The 17114-nt window shown below is 34.5% G+C and overlaps 1 long non-coding RNA gene across 3 annotated transcripts in view; it reads left to right on the forward strand.

The window, feature by feature from the left end:
- Positions 1-16432, forward strand: part of LOC119235394 (uncharacterized) — a 37099-nt gene extending 20667 nt beyond the window's left edge. For 2 of the 3 annotated variants that reach the window (XR_005122838.2, XR_005122837.2), the window contains exons 4-7: positions 2119-2307; positions 3071-3131; positions 9847-9907; positions 15428-16432. This is a non-coding gene — a long non-coding RNA (uncharacterized LOC119235394). The remainder of the gene's footprint in view (positions 1-2118; positions 2308-3070; positions 3132-9846; positions 9908-15427) is intronic. The other variant, XR_008550397.1, reaches the window with a different exon arrangement.
- The last annotated feature ends 682 nt before the right edge of the window (positions 16433-17114 follow it).

A 17114-nucleotide genomic window follows, 5' to 3' on the forward strand; every position in this document is an offset into this window, starting at 1 on the left:
TGTCAGTATCCTGCAGAGTCCTTGGTTATAGTAGGTATTCAATAAATGTTAGTTTAAATATATTCCCAGTTTTACAGTTAAGAATCCAGGATCACAATGGCTTGCCCAAGTTCACAGTGACACATGAAGGAGCTTGCACTAGAATAGAATTTTACTAATACCAGATCTGTATTCTACATTAGACTCATTCCATCAATAAACAAGGGTACAACCTGTGGTCACAAATATTATCAGAGGATTCCCTTAGCACAAACATAATTGGACTTCCACTAAAAAAAAAAAAAAATGCCAACTTATCATTAACACACCTTTTAACAAATTGAGAGTTGTAAACACTGAAACCTCTCCAATGAAGATATTATAAAGCATTTGTATTACACCTAACAGTTCCTTCATGTAGTCAGTTATTCCTCTACCCATCTTCAACCCCAGGCAAATACTGATCCAATTCCCTCACAATAGAGAAGTTTTATCTGCTCTAGGACTTTACATTAATAAAATCACAAGGTCTGTAGATTTTCTGCTTGTCTATTTCAGTCAGCCTAACATATTTCAAAGTCATTCATATCAGCACTTTGTTCCTTTTTATTGCTGATTATTATTTCATTTTTTTATTATTGATTGAAATAGTTCTAACATAGCCTGAATTCAAGTTCTTTGCTAGAATGTATGGTGACTGCTTTCCCCAGTTTATAGATTATCTTTTCATTTCTTAAAGGTGTCTTTCAAAAAGCAGATTTTTTGGTAAGGTTTACATAATCATTTTTCTTCTATAGTTTTCCTGACTTTCTTAAGAATTGTTGGCAGTTCTGAAGGGAAAAAGTTTTCCTTCTCTATCTTTTTCTAGAAGATTTGTAGTTTTAGCTTTTTGCTTTAATCTATGATTCACTTAGAATTAGCATTTTTGTGTATGCACATTAGGGTAAGATTGAGATTAATTCCCCCCACACACTGATATTTAGTTATTTCAGCATAATATGTTGAAAAAAATATAAATCCTTTCTCCTGGAGCTACCTTGGTACCACTGTGAAAAAAATCAATGGACCATATATGAATTTTAGACCCTGAGATTTTCTTCATAAATAAGTGACATAAAATTATAGATATTTGACAACTAAAATGCTCTCTCCATCAACTTTTTGACACTATGAACATTAACCAATAATCACCATGAACATCAACCATTCAATCAGTCAATGGGTTAATAGTAGACTTTTCTTCTAAAGCACTTTTATTACTTAAAATAATCATTTAGAGCATGATGGGGTTTTTCACTTGCCCCAAATAAAGTATTGACGAGAAGACCTTATCCTTATCAACAATTGCCTTTACAAAGTTCTTTACGAAGTTACTGAACTTGGCCTGTCATTATCACAACTAATTGTAGGGGTAGTGACTTATCCGTTTATATTGATTTCTTAATTTGATCATTAAGATAGTGCTAGCACAGCTTTTCCTATTATCTTTTGTTTTATAGAGGAGGAAACTCAGCTCAAGTGAATATTCAAAGATGGCTCATAATTGGTTTACACAGGATTCAAACTCAGATATTCTGATGCCAAAGCCCATCCGTTATAATAGGAAATATTAAAAAATCCTAAAATGAAAAAATATATATTGAGCCATTGACACATGGAATATATGTGTTTTTCTATAAATACAATAGATAAACAAAATAAGCATAGTAAATACACATGTGTATGTGCACACACATGATAAAGATGTGTGTATGTATGCATATACACATATATACGTACACCCCACCCCCACACATATAAACATATATCATGAATCAATCTTGATTAGAAAAGAGTATTTGTGATCCTTACTATCTGCAGTGCTACCTAGTCAAGGAATTTGGAAAAAATGTCCACAGAGCCATTCATTACTTCTTTTGACCTTATTTTCTAAAAGCAGAGTGAGCCTTGTGGTAGGTTTTCTGATACGGCTCAAAGGCAGTCCTCTGATCATTGATGGAAAGATGTGGTCAAAGAGCAAACAAGACAAAGTTTGACTTTAACAGTATTACTTTACTCCCTATAACCCTCATCATATGGAAATACCTCTTTATCTTATCTTTAACCTCAAAGGCTCAAGGTCCTCCTGTTCTCTTTCAGACAGCCAACCTTTCTGGAGTCTTTTACTCAGTTCTATCCTGCGGTCAAAATGCCTGAAATACTTTGATCTCAGGTGTTTAAGAAGTTTGAGGGAAATTTTAAGTGTTACGGTATTAGATACGTGATACTGTTTGGAATGTATGCATTGAGGAAAGCCTATGAAGTCTCAGAGTAATCACCAATTAGAAGGTAAGTGTGAAAATCACATTTCCTATATTTGGAAGACACAGGGTCAACTTAGTGCTTAATTATAAAATTAACAAATTCCAGAGGGAGTTGAATTCTCCATCTTAGCAAACTTGCTATGACAACGAAAAAAAAAAAAAACAAAGTGGGTTAAGTGCATCTGAATGTTTGTGCTAAAATTCTTCACTCCTTAGATTCTCTGAACTTCTGAGACTACAGAAGTGATCCCAGTTGAAGGCTGCTGCTCCAAGATAATGTAGAGGTTTCAAATGTAGAGGTTTCAGCATATATGCCTTCTGAATTTAACCCTACCTTCCTTCCCTCTGGCCACAAGAACCAACACATAGACTTAAATAACAATAGTAAATCAAATGGATAAGTTCAGAATCTGCTAAGTGGGGGAAAGAACTTTACTCTCATAACAAAATCCTCAAATCATGGAAACTTTGGAAGCATTATATGATATGATACAAGGGAAGATTGAAATGATGACCAGGATGTGGGAAGATGTTGACTTGTTAATAGCAATGGAAATGATTTATAGAATACATTATTTCTATATTAATGGGTCAATGACAAGAGTATTTTTATCCGTACAATTTTAAAGGAAAAATTCATACCCAAAGCTAATGATAACCATAAGGATAACCTAATGATAGTCCATATGGGTAATCTAAGGTTAACCTAAGAATAAATTAGGTTATATAAGCTGTCATATAAAAAATCATATCCCTTGTTCAATTTCTTCAACTGAGTCTATTTTCAGACCTGGACTCATTACTGACTGAAGATCTTAGAAAGAAAGACCCTGTTACTATAGCAAAAAGGTAATAATTAATACCCTAGTTCTTCCTCCCAAAGTATACATACTACTGTGTAATAGATAAAGTGTTTTGTTTTTTTTTGTTTTTTTTTTTTTTTTTTTACATTTTGAGGACTATTGGACATAGGATTTCAGTTGATCTTGATATCAGGGGTACCTGTTAGAATGTCATATATGAGGTCCCAAAATTAACATACTTGGCAGTTGGCAAGCCCCTCACATTGAAACTTTCATACTAAGGAATGTGAGTTATCATAAGCAAGGCCAGCCAGAAGCCTCTGAAACTGCTCCTCAAAAATCCTAGCCAAGATAGTTGATCAAAATAATATATACTGGGTCTCCCTGGTGGTTCAAGGGGTTAAAACACAACCTAGGAAGCTATCCACAGCCACTGCAGCACGAGTTCAATCCCCGGCCAGGGAGCTGCCCACATGGCACAGCAGACCTCTCCTGAGTCGCCCTCAGCAGTGTGTTTCAGTTGATCTGCCTGTTCTGTTCCCCACTATGTCTCTGGTGAATCTTCTTACCCCCCACACCTCTGGCCTGGACCCCAGTTCTTGTATACATACATAAATAAATCTTTAAAAAAAAAATATATATATATACACACACACACACACATACTGCATCCTAGAAAGAATGGCATATATTAGTGCAACTGTTAAAGAACTCAAGGATGTAGGGGTGATGGTATCCATCATATCCTTGATTTAATTCACCAACCTAGTTTCTATGGAAACACAGATGGAATCTAAAAGATAAAAACAGACCTGTATACTCAACCCAGTAGTAACACCAATTGAAGTTACTATGCTATATGTGCTATTTTTGCCAAATATTTAACATGGCTAATGGCACATAGGATATTATCACTGAATTATAATATGATTCTTGTCCATCCTCATAAAGGAGGGCCAGAGTAAAGTGAATTCTTATAAGGTAGACAAGAGTATGTATTTATTGTCTTGCTCCATATTTTGAGCTCTCTATCAGTATATAACCTGCAGGGATCAAAACAATTTATATATGCCACATAGTACCACGTAGGAATACTATATTGATAACATGCTAACCAGAGTAGATGGGGGAAAAGAATGGCAAGTGCAATGAAGGCCTAAGTAGGAATGTGCACTCTAAAAGATTGGAGATAAATAGTACAAAGATTCAGGAACTGAATCATTGTTGAAATAATTAGGAGTTTAGTGCATGCCAGGACATTCCTTCTAAGACAAGGATAAATGATTGCATCTTATGCTCCTACCACTAAGACATCAATGTGGTACCTCTTAGGCTTTAGGTACTGGAAGTAATATATTACACTCTTAGGATTATTGCTCCAACCCCTTTACTTAGTGACACCAAAGAATGCCACCTTTAAAGAATATGCTCTGCACAATTCAGACTTCAAGCAGTCTTGCCACTTAGAATATACAATCTTTTCTACCCTTTTATCTACCCTACATAGATATATGTAGGGTAAAACTAAAATAGAATCACAACATAGACATGTAGTTATCTGGACCTAGTCGTGTCAGCTACATCATAGAGCTGTTGATATATGTTGCATAAACAGCAACTTCTGTGCTGTTGAGTTCTGGTAGACATAAATAATTTGATCATGCAATAAAAATTTCTCAGTGATCCAGAGATCCTCACTGTGAACTGGATTCTCATAGACCCTCTGAGTTATAAGACCATCATAACATGGAAGTATTTCACTTGGGATGGAGTGTGAGTAGTGCCATAAGATGCAAGTAAGAGGTTTGAACAAATGATCCAGGATCCTATGTCACCTATCACAGTTGCATTATTGCCTTTCCCTTAGCTCACACATATAGTCACGTGAGGTGTTGTCCCTTATGACCAAGGCTCATGGATAGAAGAGAATAATTCGTAATTCATTTGTTTTGGAAGGTGGATGCAAGTCTATTAGAGCTCAACTCAAGGATAGTCCCAGAAGAGTGTGGCAAAGAATAATGCACTCATCAAGTTCAGTTTTTGTCAGTGAACACAGTGAAGTATTTTGTGTGGAAAGAGAAATGGCTCCAGATAAGAATACATCTGGGCTTGTGGACAGTGTCAATGACTCAGTTCATTAGTTACATGGTTTGAAAAGAAAAAGAAAGGCATATTCAGAATAAGAGGTTTACAGAAGAGGCATCTAAGTAGATGTATGTGTGTGGGCACAAAGTTTGGTTCTCTTTGCATTTATTTCCACCAGAGTACCCACTATAGGAATGTTACAAATGAATCATTTGGGCAACATCACTCAGTCTATTTCTATTTCTCTAGACTGATCTAACTACTATTGTTATTTATTATTTTTATTTTTAATATATTTTATTTTATATAATTCTTACATCATTTTTCATTTTTGCACAATGTATGCATTTTCATTTTGGTTATATTCCCCATACAATTTGGCCCCCCATTATTTTGACCCTAATCCCTCTTCTTCCCCAACCCCCCATAGTGTGTCTCTGGTTTATAGTTGCTTGTTGATTTTGATTTTTTCTTTATTATAATTAGTCTTTTTCCTGGTCCCTTATTTAGGTTTTCTAAATTCCTGCTATGAGTGAGACCATCCAGTATTTTTCTTTTTCTTTCTGGCTTATTTCACTGGGCAGGAATGGTATACAATGATGTCAACAGAAACCAGTGAAAAACCTCTGATATAACTCCAGTCTTTCAGGGTATCACCAACCGATTTGATGACAAGTTAGTTCCACAGAATTCCTTTTACTCTGGAAAGGACTGAGATTGATATTGACTGAAATGAATAACATAGTCTGAGCATATTCAATTTTCCATATTTTTCCTTATTCCATTTCTAGTTTATAGAACTTCAGCCAATACCACTGCTTGATGGTTTGAGCCATCAACATAGAAAACTGATTAAAATTTTCTTGGACCAAAGAAAACAACTTTGCAACAATGCAAGAAACAACTTTGCAACAATGGAGATAGTGAGCTTATGATGGGGTACACTGGTCTTATTACACACTGACAATTCAGTGGTTACTGGTTGAACAATATCTGGAAGGTACAACTGAGGAGCCAATTTGTGGATAGGTACAGCCCCATGGAATTCAGTATTTGATTGAATGACTGTTATATGATGTTTCATACCCCATAGGTGGCATATATAATCTAGGGATCAAGGCATAGAGATCTAAGTGGCCTCACTTATCATCTTTTGCAGTGACCTATTTATGCAGTTTGTGCTTCTTTTATTTGTAACTCTAGACTTTATATGTGTAGCAATGCTTGCTCTCAGAGATTACCCAAGGGATATCACATGGGTTCCATTAAACCTTATGTGATGTAATGGAATACTACTCAGCAATCAAAAAAGATAAACTAATGTCACTTGCAGCAACTTGGATGGAGCCAGAAGGAATTATGCTTAGTGAAATAAGTCAGAAGGAAAAATAAAAATATTGGATGGTTTCACTTATAGCAGGAATATAGGGGAACAAAATCAGATAGCAGGGGGGAAAATAACAATACAAAACACAACACAACAAAACAGAAACAGACAATTATAAACCAGAGACATTCTGCAGGGGAGGAGAAGGGAGAGGGATCAGAGGGAGAGAGGGAGGAACACATGGGACTGTGGTGATGGTGCACAGGTGAATTGGTGAAAGAAATTTTATTGGGACTATACCTGCATGGGGGGGAGCAAACATTGTTTAAAAAGGAACAATGATGTAAAAAATTAATAAATAAATAAATAAATAAATAAATAAATAAGTAAACCTTATGTGATGATTCCTACCTAGTCACATCAAATTCCTTTTCCAAGAAACCAACAGACAAGGAAAGCAGTGGTGAGTTTTGTAGGTTAATTGGTCCCTAAAATTAGGAAGAAGCAGGGCTGGTATTACAACATAGGAGTACAGAAGAATAGAATGGATATCCTTGTGATCCACTGGGCCATTTTTTGGCACTCCCTATCACAATTTGATGGTAAAATCAAATGGTGGAGCAATGAAGGCCTGAGTAATTTCTCAGGGGGCCAGGTCTCTCAAGGTTTAGGGTCTTGTGCACCCTACAAAGTAGCTTACCTAAGCAGACAGAGATCTAGACTAGGTAGGAGTAGGAGAATTACAACAAATACTGGAGGAAGGATAATGAATATCATATGTATCTTGGGTATGCCTTTGACTCACCAACCTTCTCTTATGAGTTAAAAAGGAGATCAACCACAATTCTGACATTTTTCCTAGATAGGGTGAGCCTGCTTTATGAAGCAAATAGATCTGGGTTGCACAAGGGGTCAGCTGAGATGATGATTTGTGCTATGCATATCTATGTTTAGCACCTGATTGTTGACTATTGATTGTTCACAGATAACTACCTCCCTTTCTCTTATCCACAGTTGAAGAAAATTGCCTTGCCAAAGGCTGTGCTACATTTTCAGGGCAGCTTACATCCAATGACTGGTAGGCACAGATACAAAGACCTGCCTGAATGCTTTCTTAGATTAGGGACATCTCTGAAATGCCTTCCTAGTTCTTCCTGTTCTCACTAAGATCAACTGAATACACTTGCAATTTTGTCCAAGTTTAACTTCATTGCCCAAGCAATCCTGTTTCCTTGCTCTTTTATAGATACCACCCTAGAGAGGATTCTCCAAACCCCTATAAATACATTTCAGGGTCTCAGGGTCTCTTTCTTAAGGAAATGGTCCTATGACAGTTGGATATTGGAGAAAGCATTTCCTTTTAAAGAAGCAGCTGGTTTAAATGCACAGTGTTGTGAAAAGTGATAGGTTTAACAATAATGTATTGTTGAAGTGTAGGATATATAGGGAAACATTCGGTAAGAAATTGACGCCACTTTGTAAACAACTTTGAGCAACAGAATGATTGTCTTGAGTGCCTGATTTAGTTGGCAATGTGGAACATTCATTGCTCCTAGATCATGCAAACAAAATGATCTGAACTTTGACGTGGAAATAGCAAACAGGTGTAAAATGGATTGAAGTGGAGGAAGGGTTCACAGTAAAGAAACATTGGAGGAAAGTCAAGAAGTGGAGTCAGGTTTTGGCAATGGCAGTGACAATGGAAAAGTTGAGGAGGGTTCTAATTCAAGAGTACGAAGGTAAACCCAACTTTGTATTTGCTTTGATGTGAGGACAAGGGAGAATTGGCAAAATACATTATTTCTGGAAGTTTGAGAGAAATTTTTTAGAGCTTTTGTAGGATTCTTTAGAAGAACCAGGGAGTGCTAGTTGTCTGAGTTTCCCTGGTGATAATATTCTAGAAATCTTCAAAGGCCATGGGGAAGCTTTTTGTTCAGCAGTTCCATACTATAATCCTCACAGCTGACTACAGAATGTTTTCTAATCTCTGTGCCCATTTTCTCCATAGGTTCAGTCTGCGCCATTCATTTTATGGCTTTGTTCTTTTGAGGATTAGCTGTGACAAACTGTGACTAGGCCACATAACGGCTTCTCTGTGCCACAGACTAGGGCACTATTGCATAGACCCTTTTTAAGAGCAAAGTTTCTTAATGATACTAAGCTTTGATTTAATTATTCTTATTATAGTATTACTTAAACACGTTTAAACATAAAAATAGGTATAAACTCTGTGTACTTATCAGCTTTATATAGCTATGTATAAGGAAAACCATTTTACAAGTTCAATTCAATAAAAACAACAAAACTAATAAAGTTTAAATTAACATAATTAATTTAATGGACAGAAGAAGTTGCTTTGTGGAAATTAAATTGCAGCTCACAACTTAAATGACAATCAGCCTCTTTTGAGTTTGGTGTATCAGTGCTAGCTTGTCACATCACTTAACTCTCTCACCATTTTTTTTATTCAAACAAATTTTCACCAGATTTCAAATGGCATTGGTTGACCTTTACTCAGGAGGTCCCTTCATTTATTTAGGAAGTACACACTTCTTATTAGTCTTAGACAATTAAGGGAATGCAGCTTGATCCAGTGAAATCCTGAGCACAAATGCATATTTAGGAACCAAAAGTGAGTTGTAGTATTTGGTTACAGAGTTGTCATCCAAATGAGGCACATATGATCCTTGAAAAAATTCTCTATTACCATAACAAACAAATGTATATCTAATTTTTCAGCGTCTCAGAAGGTGAATGAGATTTTAAAAAAGTTAAGTTCCTTGATCGATCCAGAGATAGTCTGTAAACTGCTACAATTGTGTGACTTTTTTCTTTGTCCTTTTGGAGCACTGACAAGCACTTCTATAGGAATTCCATCTTAGTATATAATTAAAACCAAGTTACTAGTAAAATACTATGTAATTTAATCAGGATTACCATAATTTAGTATTTTTAAACCAAAATTTATAAAATGCTAGATTTGATAGATTTCTTTCTTCTATTAAGAAGTCTGGTGGCCACACAGTGCTTTGCAATTCCTAGAAGCTTCTAGAGAGCATGGCATTCCTGCAAACCTCAGGAAGGTTGCTGGTAAGAACATTACGAAGACTATATTGTAGTGGTGGTAATTTTCAGTTATTATTCTTGGCTTTATTTTATATAAGTTCCTTTCAGTTTAGCATCATCATTATCCACTTTGTTGTAGTGGGTAGCAAGGCATAACTTTACCACTAATTTTCTGTCCTCTAATCGTATAATAGCTTGACACTAAGATATGCATTGTGAATCACGTGTAAATTGCCCATATCATCTAACCCTAATCTCCTCCCCCAAATTTAATTTTTTACAGTGAGTGATATTTAATAGTTCTCAAGGAGTAACATTTCCAAAGGAAATGAGCACCAGGAAAGGTAAGTGAGTTTCAGGACCATTTGCCATGTTAAAATGGACACTGGTTAAATTGTTTGAGAGCTACTATTCTAATTAGCAGGTGACAAAATCAGGTTGTATTTGTCCCTGATTCTTCTCCAGAAAAGTCACACCTAATAATATGTTGTTTAAGTTATCTTAATGTAAGCTTCATTTTCATAGTTTACTGCCTAGAATCCTTGAATGACTGCTCACAATTGAAAAAAGAAAGACTGTGGAATGGACTCTCAGTGTAATTCTAGCCATAATAGGTCAGATTTAGTATAAAACTAATACATATTGGATCAAATCCAGATGGGTTTATTACCAAATGAACCAGAAGGATCTAATTATAGCACTTTCACACAGAGCATGGTCCCATAGAATGGATTTCAAGGGTAGAGAGTGAGAAAGAATGTAGTGCAAATGAAAAGGAGATGGATAGTTCTTTTGATGGATGAGGGATGTAGGTAGATAGGGGAAAGAAGAAATGTCTTGGGGAACACAGATGAGGATGATATAAGGAACCTGATTCTGGAGTTATTTTAAGCATTGGCCTTGGGGTATGAAAGGCAAATGAAATAAAAAGCAAAGTCTATGAAATTTAGTTGAATGTCAGAAAAGTCCCTGGCTGGAAACATTTGAAACTGTTATACTAAAATCAGTTCAATATGTTCAGTATTATTATTATTTTTATAGCTAATTTATTTATTTTAATACTGCTGAACACTATAATAAACTTCACTTCTTAGAATATTTTCTGGCACCTTTCTAGAATGTGGTCCCATATATTCTCTTCTCTCTGGGTTATTTAAGGTATTCAATTTTCTACTGATACCCGTTGATGTCTTAAGTACAAAAATATAAAGAAAATGCTTAAATGTTTTGAAAAGAAAGTTATGGAAGGTTATGCCTAGTTTAATAGAATTTTTTATTGTCTTTTATTTCATATTTTCATTATTTTCTGTATTATTACGTACAGTGAATGCCTTGCCTAGGGGTTTTGTAACAGACATTGGAAAGTGCAAGTCAGTGGCATTTCTTTTGGAAGAAAACTAGGTGGAAGGAGTTTCAGAAAAACTAGGTGGATGGCTTTTTTTGATCAATTCTTTCTACAGAGTAGAATAGACAATGTGGATTGTGACTAATATTAGTACTCTTCCTTAGAAAAAACAGAATCACTAAAATTATCTATACACATTTTTTTGAGTTTCTCACATTTTCTTGAAGACACAACTGATGGGTTTCTCTTTCTCTAGTAATTTATTTTTCTGTCTAAAGCAACATGTGCATAAAATGGCAAATACATTGTGGTAGTTACTTGAAAATAATTTTTTGACTCTGTGGCATCAAACCAAATCCTTAATTTACATTTTTTGCCTCTACCGAAAGTGGTATTTTCCTAAACCTGTAATGATAGTGTTTAGGCAAAAACTTTCTGATTAGTTCAGTTAATAAATTCATACTCTCTTTCACCTCTCTGCACTTTGTCAGAGCATAATGGCAAAAAAAAAATATATATATATCTAGAATATTGAAATTACAAAGCACCAAGACTAGGGAATGTGTGAGTTTTAGATCTGTAAACTTGATGTGATCTGCTTTTTTGTCTTCTCCAAGTTTGTATACTCCCCACATATTCCTTCATCTATGACTGCTGTTCCCACATATTTTTTGCCTCTGGGATCTTTTCTTTTTATGCCTTGTCAACCAGCTCTCTACTCTTGCTTGCCAACTATGTCCTTCCTTTGGTCTATTTTTCCACTAGGAGACATTCTGTGGTCTCTTTCAGTAGCTACATACATTGAAGGAAAGGAGACGATTTTTTTTTTTTTAAAGATTTATTTATTTATTTATACAAGCACTGGGTACAGTCAGAAGTGCCGGAGGGTGAAAGAATTCACCAGAACCAGAGCGGGGAGCAGAACAGACAGATTGATGAAATACACTGCTGAGGGGAGCAGCGGGCGTGGCAGGAGAGGTCTGTTGCGCCATGTGGGACCCTCGCCGGCGGCTGGGCATTGAACTGGCACTGCAGAGGCCGTGGGCAGCTTTGCAACCCAGCACTCAACCGCTGCACCACCAGGGAGGCCCGAAAAGAGACAATTTTGAACACAAGTGTATTAACGCATTTTTTTCTCTAAAAATAAGAAAATTTTTGTCTCTCCCATATTTACATTTCTTAATATCACATACAGTTACAAAGTCATATACAACTGCATTATCTCAGTACAAGTAAATAATTTCCTGGCACTTACCCAGATCTTTTAAAAGTAAGGTAATTTATTGAATGTGTCTACATATTGCCCGGACATTCAGCTGGAAAATTGAGTCAAATTATTTATTGGGGCCTCCATGGTGGTGCAAGGAGTTAAGTCTCAGCATTATGAAGTTATCTGCAGCCACCACACCAGAAGTTTGATCCCTGGCTAGGTTGCTAAGCCACAATGGCGCAGCAGACCTCTCTTGTCTCACCCCCTGCTCCCCTCAGCAGTGTATTTCAGTAGTCTTCCTGTTCCACTTCCACTCTGTCTCTGGTGAATCCTCTCATCCCCTACCCCCACACTTCTGACCTACACTCCAGCTCTTGTATGGGTAGTAAACTAAATCTTAAAAAAAATATTTGTTTGGTCGACAAGACATCTAACATGGGATGTTTTCTTCATCGGTACATATCAAACAATTTCTTCTCAATATCTAAATGAATGGGTATTGTTTATTTTATTTTATTTTTTTTTAAGTTTTATTTATTTATTTATTTGTTTGTTTGTTTTGTTTATACATGCACTGGGTACAGTCAGAAGCGCGGGAGGGTGAGAGAATTCACCAGAGCCAGAGTGGGGAGCAGAGCAGGCAGAAGGACTGAAGTACACTGCTGAGGGGAGCAGCGGGCGGCAGGAGAGGTCTGTGCGCCATGTGGGACCCTCCTCCGGTGTCCTGGGAGCATCCGGGGATCGAACCGGCGTCACGGAGGCCGCGGGTAGCTTCGCAACCCAGCGCTCAACCGCTGCGCCACCGGGGAGACCCTAAATGAATGGGTATTGTTTAGATAGTGATAAAGATTTTTTCTTTCATTTAGTTATTCTGGTTGAAATAGACAGAGCTTTGTGTGTACTTTAACATAAACGGAGTAACTGTGAACTCATTGCTGATTTATTTTTAACAATCAGACAGATTCTTGGAAATAAAAATGATAGCTGTTCACATGATTCAGTTTATCATATGAATTCTATGTCATGTAATCAATAGGTTTTTATATCCATATGATATAATACAAACAGCTTATAATATTCAGTTTTAGTAAACAAAACATTTACTTCATTTTATCATACAGCAATACTTCAAAAAGTAATGGAAAATTCATGCTTTATTTTCTTAAAAACAGGCAAAATAAAAAATTTAAACAGGGACGGAAAAAAGAAACATTAATGGAATTTTATCTTGATGTTTATACAAGAATTCTTTATTGATACCAGTTACTCTTTATTACATGATTAGTATACACACAATTTTGACATGAATAATTATTTATTTAATCCACCTTTAAATTTCCTACCTTTCTTCCTAACTTCCTAAACACTTCACAATACTTAACTTGATCAGACTTTTTATTCAAAATTTACCAGAAATATTTCAGGTATTGCATTGTGGCTTTTGTTTTTTATTTTGATTTCTTTTTGAAATGTTTTTAGATTTTCTGAACTTGTAACCACATACACACAGCATTATATACAATTAAAATAATGGTCAATCCATCAGCTCTTTTGGCTGAAGTAACCAGTTTACTTTTTTTTTAATTATGGAATTTTCTGGTCACAAAAAGTTAAATAACTCATTGATTCTCTTCCTCACAATCAAATTTAATAAGTGTTTATTAAGTACCACTTTATTCTCCTGCTTTACTTTTTTTTTCAAATTTTATTGATTTTCCAATCATTTATGTAACTATATAATTTAATTTTGGGAGTACAGCTTCACACCTCTATAAGTGCACTTGCTTCACTCACCTCTACCAAACTGCCAGTGCAAATACCCTACTACTTGCAATCTGCTATTCTTTCTGCTTCCCCCATACCCTCTGTAACAATATTTTTTTTACGTAATTGAAGAATTATTTAAGTATCCACTTTTTACATAAAATGATATATGTCCTTTAATGGTTTAATTTATGTGATCCAGAAGGTCAGGGCATTCAAAGCTGATACATAGATTTAAAAATACAGAAATGTGATGTTTGCACTTATTTTGTGATCTGATTATATTTCTCTACCCAATCTTAACACTACACTTTCTAAGATAAACACTTTATGCAAGTGTCCTACAAATAATCATTGGTTAATAACTTTTCTGGATAACTCAAATATTTAAAATATGAATTTAAACAAAATAACTAGGATTCCAATTTGAGTAACAAATTAGAAAATTACATATGTTGAAATCTCCACTTTATACAAAAAATTATTTTACTTTAATGTAGCATAACTAAGTTGTTTGGAAATTGGCATTACTTTCTTTTAAACATTCCTTTTCCTTCTATTTTTTTGTCCATCTTATGTGCATATCAGGATATTTTCTCGTCACGGCATTAAGTGTATACTACCTTGTTATAATGACTTCTATGTGGATCTATTGATTGTTTCTTTACAGAGTCAGAAAAATGTATTAATCTTCAGAAATATAAGTTCTATAGTTTTATATTGTTTCCGCAATAGAGTTGACTGTAACTCCTTTCAAAATAGATGAAAAAATTATATAGAATCTAAAATAGTTACAATTGATTCATAAGAACATTTACTCAATAGCGAGATTTACTTTTCTCCCCCGTACTACATGTCAAAATATTTATATGTATCATTTAGACATACACACACACACACACACAACCATGGCCAATTTTTTTCTATAGCAAAATAGCAACATGTATATTTCTTAATGATAGGGAACAAATAATATGCAGCATCTAACCAAAGGAAATGGCTTAAATGAACACATATTGATTAATAAAAAGGGATTAAAGAGATCATCAAAAGTTACTATGATTAAAGAATAATATTACCTTCCCTTCCACCTTTAGGATTTTATTCAGAAGGAGCTTAACTTTGGTTCCTACTGCCAGTGCTAAAGAGATCAGTGATGTAATTGTCATTGAATGTAATATCCTTCTGAAAAAAAGAGGTGAATTTGAAATGCAAATCAGAATTTATTGAATCTTTTATGATCCTGTGAAAAAAGTAACAGAACTTTGGTTTGTGCAAAAAAAGCAATAAGCCAGATTTCTTACCTATGAGACAATTGAGAAATTAAAAAAAAATCACTTTCTAGGTATCTAATCATTTAGACTACTACCTTTCCTTCATCCAAGATCCTTAATGGGCTGAAATTAAATCTATATATAAATATTAAATAATTAAAACTTCCATTGTTGACAATGAAAACTGCATATATTGCATATATAAGCTATGCCTAATAATTGTAACTCTTAACTATGTCGATAATAATAAGCATATCTGTTTTGGCTTCAGGGAATTGAAGTTAAAGGAGCTATATTTATATTCTGTAATGCAACAGCAAGACATATAACCTGTTTTGGAAACTACATCGTAGAGGGAAAAACTATATAATTCTGGACCTCGTTGGACTCAATCAGAAGAATTTTAGTGCACAAGAATATGTTTTGCAATTTAAAGGCACATATGGAGTCACCATTAAAGAAACTCAAGTTATTGTTTTAAACAAGAACAAAAGAAAGCCAAACTGGATCTTTGTAGAGCAATGTGGTTTTTAACTTGACTAACAAAAATAAAGGATGTCATAAACAGTAACCAGTTAACTCTTTGGATTCTGTACAACATTAATTGTGCTGTGTTTTTATAGCATGTGTTACGTGTCATATTCAGGCAAAGAAATATAGCAAGCATCCTCTTCTTAAAGCAACATGCACTTTTTTTATGGCTAATAAATGTTTAGAGAATAAATGACTCATGTCTTAAATTGTAATATGAGATATAGGGTCAACATAAGTCACAGATGAGGCAGATCACTTTGAACTGGTGCTTAGCTGAGTCTTAAAGAAATTTATTGAATTTACAAAGACAAAACAGTAAGAGGAAATAGAATATGCTAAAAGTGAAATACTTAAATCACAGTATTAAGTTGAATAATAATAGTAATAGTAGTAGCAAACATTTACAATCACTTATATGAGGCAGTTTTAAGCACTTTGCTTCTACTACCTTTTTTTCATCATCAATTTCTGTCTTAAAATGAAGAAGCAAGAACCAAAGAGAAATATATGAACTACGTAGGGAGGATTTTAGATCCAGACCCAGGTAATTTCAGAGCCAGTTTACTTTTCTTGTTGAAAGGACTGGAGGTGAAACTTGTTGATTGCGGGAATGAATAAACTTAATGTTGACCTTTATAGATGTTTTAGTTGGTTTGATTAACTAATATAAAGTATGAACATGCTCTATTTTAAATTCAGTTTATTGGCTTTTTCTATGCTCAGTTACAGGAACTATAATTCCAATGTTTGTGAAAATAAGTTACTGGTTTTATGTCCAAATGTGAACAATACCTGGTCAAAATAAAATATATTCAGTAGTAATTTCTAGTTTGTCTATTTTACTGTGTTTCTTTATTATCCTCAAAGTCAATTAAATGAGTCAAATAATAAAAGATAAGCTTTGAAATGTCCAGTTGTTAACTAGAAAAATGGAAAAGGACTCAGTTTATGGAAAACTGTCTAAATGTGGAAAAACCATTCAACACTAAAACTTGAGGCAAACTTATAACTTCTCTCCTAAATTAAAATCAAAATTAATATTAAAAAGTCATTACACCATAGAACAGGATATAAATGTAATTAATTGATGTTAGAAGTATCATATAACTTAATAAAATTATTTTGCTAATAGATTTTCAATTGAGACTTTTGACTATAAAATAGGTCACTTTGATGGACTTTTTGAGGGGAATCCTAATAGACACAGTTAACATACATTATTTATGCTCAGCAATGTTTTTTATTATGCACATGTGCCCAAAGGCTTAGGCAATGGGTGAGGAATTTTATTTTAAATAAATTGAAAGAATAAATAAATTAAATAAAATTAAAGCCATATGTTACCTTTTTTTGGGGGGAAGCTCATATTTATATGACTGTTGGCTACTCCAAATGTTAAGTGTAGGTCTGGTTTAAGGTAATCT

This window comes from Talpa occidentalis, unplaced genomic scaffold (assembly GCF_014898055.3).
Source record: "Talpa occidentalis isolate TD23 unplaced genomic scaffold, MPIMG_talOcc4v2.1 talOcc4.9, whole genome shotgun sequence".
Classification (NCBI taxonomy): Eukaryota; Metazoa; Chordata; class Mammalia; order Eulipotyphla; family Talpidae; genus Talpa; species Talpa occidentalis.